Raw genomic sequence first — 7,511 nt, forward strand, 5'->3', positions numbered from 1 at the left:
TGTTTGGCAACTTTCAGAAAATCCTTTTGTAAGTGAAAATGACACTAATTACCTAATTTTATTTATTGATATGTATATAATTATTGTCCTTGCAACAGATGTATACGTATATATGTATAATTCTCAATTGTGCATTACTTGTCTTTTACTTTTGAGATGAAAGAGTAAAAAAAAAATTCAATTATGGTTCCCTATTTCTTCTTTATTTCCTGCCACAGATATGAATTTCTCTCAGCTTGAGTCCTTGAATGACCATGTGAATCAGACTACCACTGGACATATAGGGTGAGTACTTATCAAATCCTTACTGGGCATAGGAGGTTAGTAAAACACAAATCTTTGTTATATTAAATCATTGAGATTTTGGATTAAATTTTTTTTGTTACAACATCAGTAGTTACTACCTCTGGTAATGTATCCTAGAGAACATGCTTGGTAAAAAATAAATCTCAGTGTAAAATGTACATCAATTATATCTTTATATGTTTATGCATTTTCTTGGCTCACCTCACTTTTTATCTCTCAGTATTGTCAAAAGTTTTTCCTTTTTCTATATCAATCTATGTTGTACACTCCTATGAGGGATACTTCTATTGGCTAATGTAAAGTGCAAAAATATTAGTTGTCTTCTTTCACTTGTTGCCCTATTTAGCTATACCATCATAAAGCTTTATTATATTCATCTGTATCTTTACTAGTCATCAAAATTTACTTGGCTTGCCCCTAATTATTTTAAAAATAGAAATAGTTTAGTCATAAGATTTATATCATCCTAATAATTCAAATGCATTTTCAAATTATACTCCTTCAACATGAGATTTTTATTGATGAATTTGCTCATACTATGGAAAGTATTACTGGCAAACCTGAAGGTTACACTGTGAAATACTATAAGTATTAATTGTCGTATCTATGAGTTTAAAAAATTAACATTTTTTTAATAATCACTCTTTACATACTATTAGTAAGTTAATCTCTAGGTAAATAGCAATGGAAGCCAAAGGCAGCATCTTATCAATAAAGTTTAATATTCTTTTTTTTTTAAATTTTTTATTTTATTTTATTTTTTTAAAGAGACAGAGAGTGAGTCAGAGAGAGGGATAGACAGGAACAGACAGGAATGAAGAGAGATGAGAAGCATCAATCATTAGTTTTTCATTGTGCGTTGCAACACCTTAGTTGTTCATTGATTGCTTTCTCATATGTGCCTTGACCGCGGGCCTTCAGCAGACCGAGTAGCCCCTTGCTGGAGCCAGCGACCTTGGGTTCACGCTGGTGAGCTTTTGCTCAAACCAGATGAGCCCGCGCTCAAGCTGGCGACCTCGGGGTCTCGAACCTGGGTCCTCTGCATCCCAGTCCGACGCTCTATCCACTGCGCCACTGCCTGGTCAGGCTAAAGTTTAATATTCTTAAGCATTTTAATATATATTCAAATATTTGATTTTGTTTAATGATGTGTCTAAAAGGATAGAAGTAAATATTTACTAAAATAACATATGCTGGAAGTACACTATGCTGTAAACAATGAATGCTGTTGGTATTATTAAAAGAGTATGAACATTAAAAACTTCATTTAAACATTTGTAGGTGGAAGAAGGCAGCCATAGTTAAATCTCAGTGAAATTCTTATTAAAGAAATTCCCTTTGTTTTATGCAAGAATGTTTGCACCAATATGACTGTTATGCTTATCAAGAACCATGGACAATTTAATCTTTGCTTTCCAAAATGTCTATTCAGAAAAAGAGGCAAAGTAGTTCAGAAAGCAGGACTCCTCAGATGTCTAGTCTTAATGACTTAATAAACTTCTTTTTTGAGTTCTCTCTTTGGAACAGAATTAATACTTTATTTACTTTTTAATAAATCTTTGGCTTGTAGCCATTCTCTTTTCCCCACTAAGTTTCTTTAGTTACTTTTCAATTAACAATAATTCTGGAAAATGTTGTAAGTAGATTTGGTTGCACATAATCCAATCATAAGACAATGTATTTGGGAAAGAAGGACTGTTTTCTTACTTCACTCCCATGGTCTCACTGTTATAAACAGTAAGTGTTCTCAGGTTACAGGTGGACTTTGAGAATATATGTTCAATTTTTGTCCAGAGTAGTTCTCATGTCTACTTGTCTTGTAGTGTACTTTAAGGTGTAGCATTTATTTTAGATTTTCCATTTGTTTAAGACACAATTATATTCAAGAATTTCTACAATGCAACAGGAAATAAAGGTATGTAAGAATGATTCTTTATTTCAATAAACCTGTTCTTAAAGGAAATGTTTTATGTGTATCTGATAATGTCTGCATATATACTTATCTCCAACACAAAGAAATGCGATGGACCTCACTGGAGAAACTGGCAAACAGATAAAGAAAAAAAATACAGAATACTCTATCTGAGATATTGGTGGAATTGACTCATGATAAAAGTTTTAAAAGGACTTGAGACTTCTGCATGCCAAATCTAGAAGGGTGAAAGGGGAATGATAAACAGGAAATGGGTTCAGAAGGTAAACACTCTAGCAGACTATATAGGAAACATAATAAGAGTATTGTCTGCATAACTTTTGGAGAATCATTGTCTAAAATGTATGTCTCGGTATCTATAATTGGTTTAAAAGTAAGTGCCAGTGGAGACTGGGAAAGGAGTATGTGGTAGGGATGAGATGTGAGTGGAATTGCAGAATGTCTAAATCTTGGATTCTAGAATCAGATAGACCTATTTAGATAATAGAAGTGTTTATCAGCTACATGATCAAGTTACTTAACTTCCCCTAGATTGGTTTCATCATGTGAAAAATAAGTATATAATAATAGTAATCCTTAGGTGAGATTTAAATGAGATAAAATGCTTATAAGTGTCTGGCAAGTACCAACTATTTAATAAATATTAGTATATGTAATAGGGGAAACATTAGATGGGACAGTATATAAAACCAGTCATTTTCATAAAAGATTAGCCTATCTGTGACCTGGTAAGTTCTGATTAAACTCACCTTTATGAGAGTAATAACTTTGAGTTAGGAAACATTTGAAAGATGGAGCACAGTGATTCCAGTAATTAATGGAATAAATTCAAACAGAATTTAGCAGTAATTGTATTTGGTATTTAAATGTAAATCATCTTTCAATTACTTTGCATTTTTTCTAATTGCCCTCTGGTATATGTAAAGTATTATAAATCTCAAGAGATCTAATGACTCATATATGAAAAAAAAAAAACCTTAGGATTTTGATTTGGATTTAAATGGTTTCTGAAGTATGTTTCTCTGAGCAAAAGCATAAATCAAACTCCTGTTTATCTAGACTGGTTTGGGAATACAATGATTTGGTTGACTGAATATTTAAGTTAATAGGTCATTAGAATATATACATACCATGAGCTAATTACATATTTCAACACTTCATCCTAAAACTAAAGTGAAAAAATTAACTTTTGGATGTTTATAGGTCGTTTGAAGTTCTTACTGTGTTTTACATTCTCCATATGAATATCACTCATCCTTACCTTTTCCAAATTGAGCCACCATAGCCCTGATTTCTTACCTGTAACTTCAACCTCCTTGCTTGCTGAGAAATTCTCCACTGTTGCACCAAGATAACATAGCGTATCCTCTGTGTTAAACTGGGGTTGCTTAACATTCTTGCAAGAAAAAGATACTGGGAAGAATAGCTTTCAATATACATTTGTGGCATCCAATCATGGAAGTACCCTCAATATCACTGGTCATTATTATATTATTTATTATTATTATTTTATAAGGGGTAATTTCTTCTCCATTCCTTTTAACATTTATTCCAAGTGTACCTCATATCCTCAAGTCCACTGCCACTTTCTGTGGATACCTCTCTCAAACAGCCAAATATTTCTTTTTTTATATATTTAGGAAGCAGAGATTATGTGACACAAGCACATATCACCTCTTAAACCTACCTACACATTTACTGCATCTGCCCCTAGTTCTTAAACCTTTAACAGCTGTCTTAGAGGGAGGGTCGATGCTTCCTTTTACTCACATAAATCATTTTCAGGCTGAATAATTTTTCCTGCTTGTCTGTGTTCTCATCCAACAAGATGACAACTTATAACTCAGCCCTAAAATATCTCAGGCATTGCTTACTAGATTTTGTTCTAACAGACTCACTCTCGTTCTTTATATTGTTCGAGGTTTCCAATTTCATTTTCCTGTCCCTGCATTATATTTAGAAAAAAAAAAATTTAAATCACACTTTTTTATTGTTCTCCCAGGGAAATTTATGTTTGGTAATGACTTAATCCAATAAAGTAATATTTATTGTGGATGGACAAATTATTACTGTACTCACCCTAATTAATATAAACCTTTGTATTATATAAGTAAAAATACATTAACATATATTTATTGCTAAAAAGTTATTTTCTGTACTTGTGGGAGAATTGAATATGTAAAGTGTGTTGAAAGAAAGAGAGGATGCACACACCTTTTCTTACATTATTTGTGGTTTTATGTCTGTCTTCCTGTCCGGTCCTCATTAGCAAATAAGGAACAGTCTCTGATCTACAGATTTATTAACCTTCTTGATAAAAATGAGTTTTCTTAAAGGACACATACCTTTCTAAATAATTTAATCCTATTTTGATCATTTAGAACAGACATTATATAAAACTAAACAGTGTTTTCTTAACATAAATATTTCTCATGTACAAAATTACACAAAGAAATACATGAATGATATTTATACTACTCACATATCAAACAGCAGCAACTACTAATTTTTATTACATATTTATTTAAGCCTAACCATATGTAAATGGAAAAGAGAAAATGTTATTGGATTTGAGGAGAAAAGTGCTTAGAACTTCTAAAAAGTTATTCGTCTCAATAAAATTAGAAAATCTGATTTTGATATTTTGGTGATCACAAATTCTGGTAAGCTTCTTTGTAATAAGTATTATTTATGATTTGTGAAAATGTTGATGTAGGAAATGAGTTCATTTTCAGAGATATACACTGTTGAAATTATAGCAGAAAGATTAATTATGTAAAAATAGTTTGAAGAGTTTAGTCAGAGTTCTTATTTCCGTGACTAATATGACCTATAAATTTGTGTATTGCCATTAAAAGCTAGGAATTCCACTTCTCCTTATAGTTAAAAACACTTCATTCTAAGTTATGTGGATCTATTTTTATTTAAATGAAGCAATTTTATTCAGAACAAAAGACATATTGTAAGATCCCTGTTTCTTCCACCCTGAGGTACTGTACCAAACTCTGGTTTATGTGCCTGATGCCTCACAAAGCCAAATCCAAAGTGTCAGAGTTTGTAGCAAAGAAAGGTTTACTGATTGAGAAAGCACCAACTGAGAAGAAGGGAGACTTAGAAATGTCTCAAATCCATCTTTCTTTAGAGTTTTTAAGCACCAGAAGGAAAAGGGATGGGCGTTTAGGTAAATGTCTATGGTATCTAGGTCCTTGATGAGATCCCAACGTGCAGACTTAGAGATGCCTTTGGATAATCACATGTGCCCAAAGGTAGTTCTCATTCTTTCCTGCAAAGCCAACCTATTAATCATTCCCTTGTGATCACTTCCTTTTTATTTTTTTTTTCTGTGAGAAAGAACAAGGCATATGTTAAGGTGTTATTTATAGTTTCCCTAAAATTGGTGAGAGACAGGTCACAGGTTATTGATTCAAGAACATGTCACAAACTTATTGAGTCTTATGTTTAGCATATTGAGCTACAGTGGTTACAACAGCTAAGGTTCAAATAGTCCTAAAGGTGGGTGGAAGGTGGCAATTAAAAGAAAGAGTGTTCAGCTGTAGGGACATGGCTACAGCACCACCAAGAGATTGATTTCTCTGACCTCCATTTACTTTATCTGTTCTAAATAATGAAGTGAAGATCTTTTGAATTTTTAAAGGAAAACATTGTTTTAAAACCTCATGAGTTTGAAGTCTCAAAAGCCATTTTATAAGTAAACATGAAGGACATAGTGTTATGATAATATGTAAATTAAAATCATTTTGATTATGTGTTTTGAGTGGATGTTAAGGAAAACCATTTGAATATCACTTGTGGAGTGAGGAACTCAAAGTATTTTAGTTGCAAGGGTGTTGGCCACTAATGCATCCCTTCTAAATCCCTTACAGGGAAAACCATCCTCATTCATTACCTAATTGTTGTGCAGTAAAAAATACCAGTCCATTGCTTGATGGAGGACAGGTCTATAGGGCCACCCCTGTTCCAGAATTCCCCTCAGTCAGGATTGACTGAGACCACTATTACAAATGCATGTAGTTTAAAATAAACTAACAAACAAAAAACCAAAACAGACTCATAGATACAGAGAACAGACTGACAGCTATCAGAAAAATGGGGGTTTGCCTGACCAGGCGGTGGCGCAGAGCATCGAACTGGGATGCGGAGGACCCAGGTTCGAGACCCCAAGGTCCCAGCTTGAGTGCAGACTCATCTGGTATGAGCAAAGCTCACTGGCTTGGACCCAAGGTCACTGGCTCGAGCAAGTGGTTACTCAGTCTGCTGAAGGCCCATGGTCAAGGCACATATGAGAAAGCAATCAATGAACAACTAAGGTGTCACAACGAAAAACTAATGATTGATGCTTCTCATCCCTCTCCGTTCCTATCTATCCCTCTCTCTGACTCTGTAAAAAAAAAAATTAAAAATTAAAAATGGGGGTTTGGTGTTAAATGAAAAAAGGTGAATGGATTAAGCAAAGAAAAGAAAACTAAGACACAGACAACAGTGTGGTGGTTACAAGAAGGAAAGGGGGTGGGAGGAAGTTGAAGAGGGGGAAGGGGGGATAAATGGTGATGGAAGGAGACTTGACTTGGGGTAGTAATCACACAATACAATATACAGATGATGTATTATAGAATTTTGCACCTGAAACCTATATAATTTTATTAGTCAACATCACTCTGATAAATTTAATAAAACAATTTAAAATGCATATAGTTCAACTTTTTTCTCTGCCAAACCTTGTTTTTCTCACTCCCTCACATAGGTATTCCAGTATTCCAGAGATATCTCCCCAGTAATTTCCCAATAAACCTGTTACCTGCGAATATCAGAATCTCCAAATACTTTCCCTGGGAAATTAACCAATTGATGTCCAAAATAGTTGTAGAAGGCAGACCATAAAATGACATTTGAAGCTGGATGATAATTAGGAAAAGAAATTGGTAAATTTTAAATATTGATAAATTGGATGGGACAATAACAAAAGAAAATTCACAAGCAAGTATAATATCTCATGCAATTGAGAAATAATGAATAGTAGTAATTATAAGAACCATAAATCTGTTGCTGAGTCAATTTATAAATTATAGAAAGACAATGAAATATTATGGTGATTAGTCATTAATTTAAGGCTGTTGGTCTTTCTTGGCAGGAAAGATTTGTTGGGGTTTTTTAGGTTTTTTGTTTTGTTTTTGTTGGTTTTGTTTTGCCAACAAATAAGGATAATTTTATCTTCCCTAAAAAAAGGACAAAAAAGCTTCAGAATAGGCCCATG

Source organism: Saccopteryx bilineata, chromosome 1 (genome assembly GCF_036850765.1).
Source record: "Saccopteryx bilineata isolate mSacBil1 chromosome 1, mSacBil1_pri_phased_curated, whole genome shotgun sequence".
Lineage (NCBI taxonomy): Eukaryota > Metazoa > Chordata > Mammalia > Chiroptera > Emballonuridae > Saccopteryx > Saccopteryx bilineata.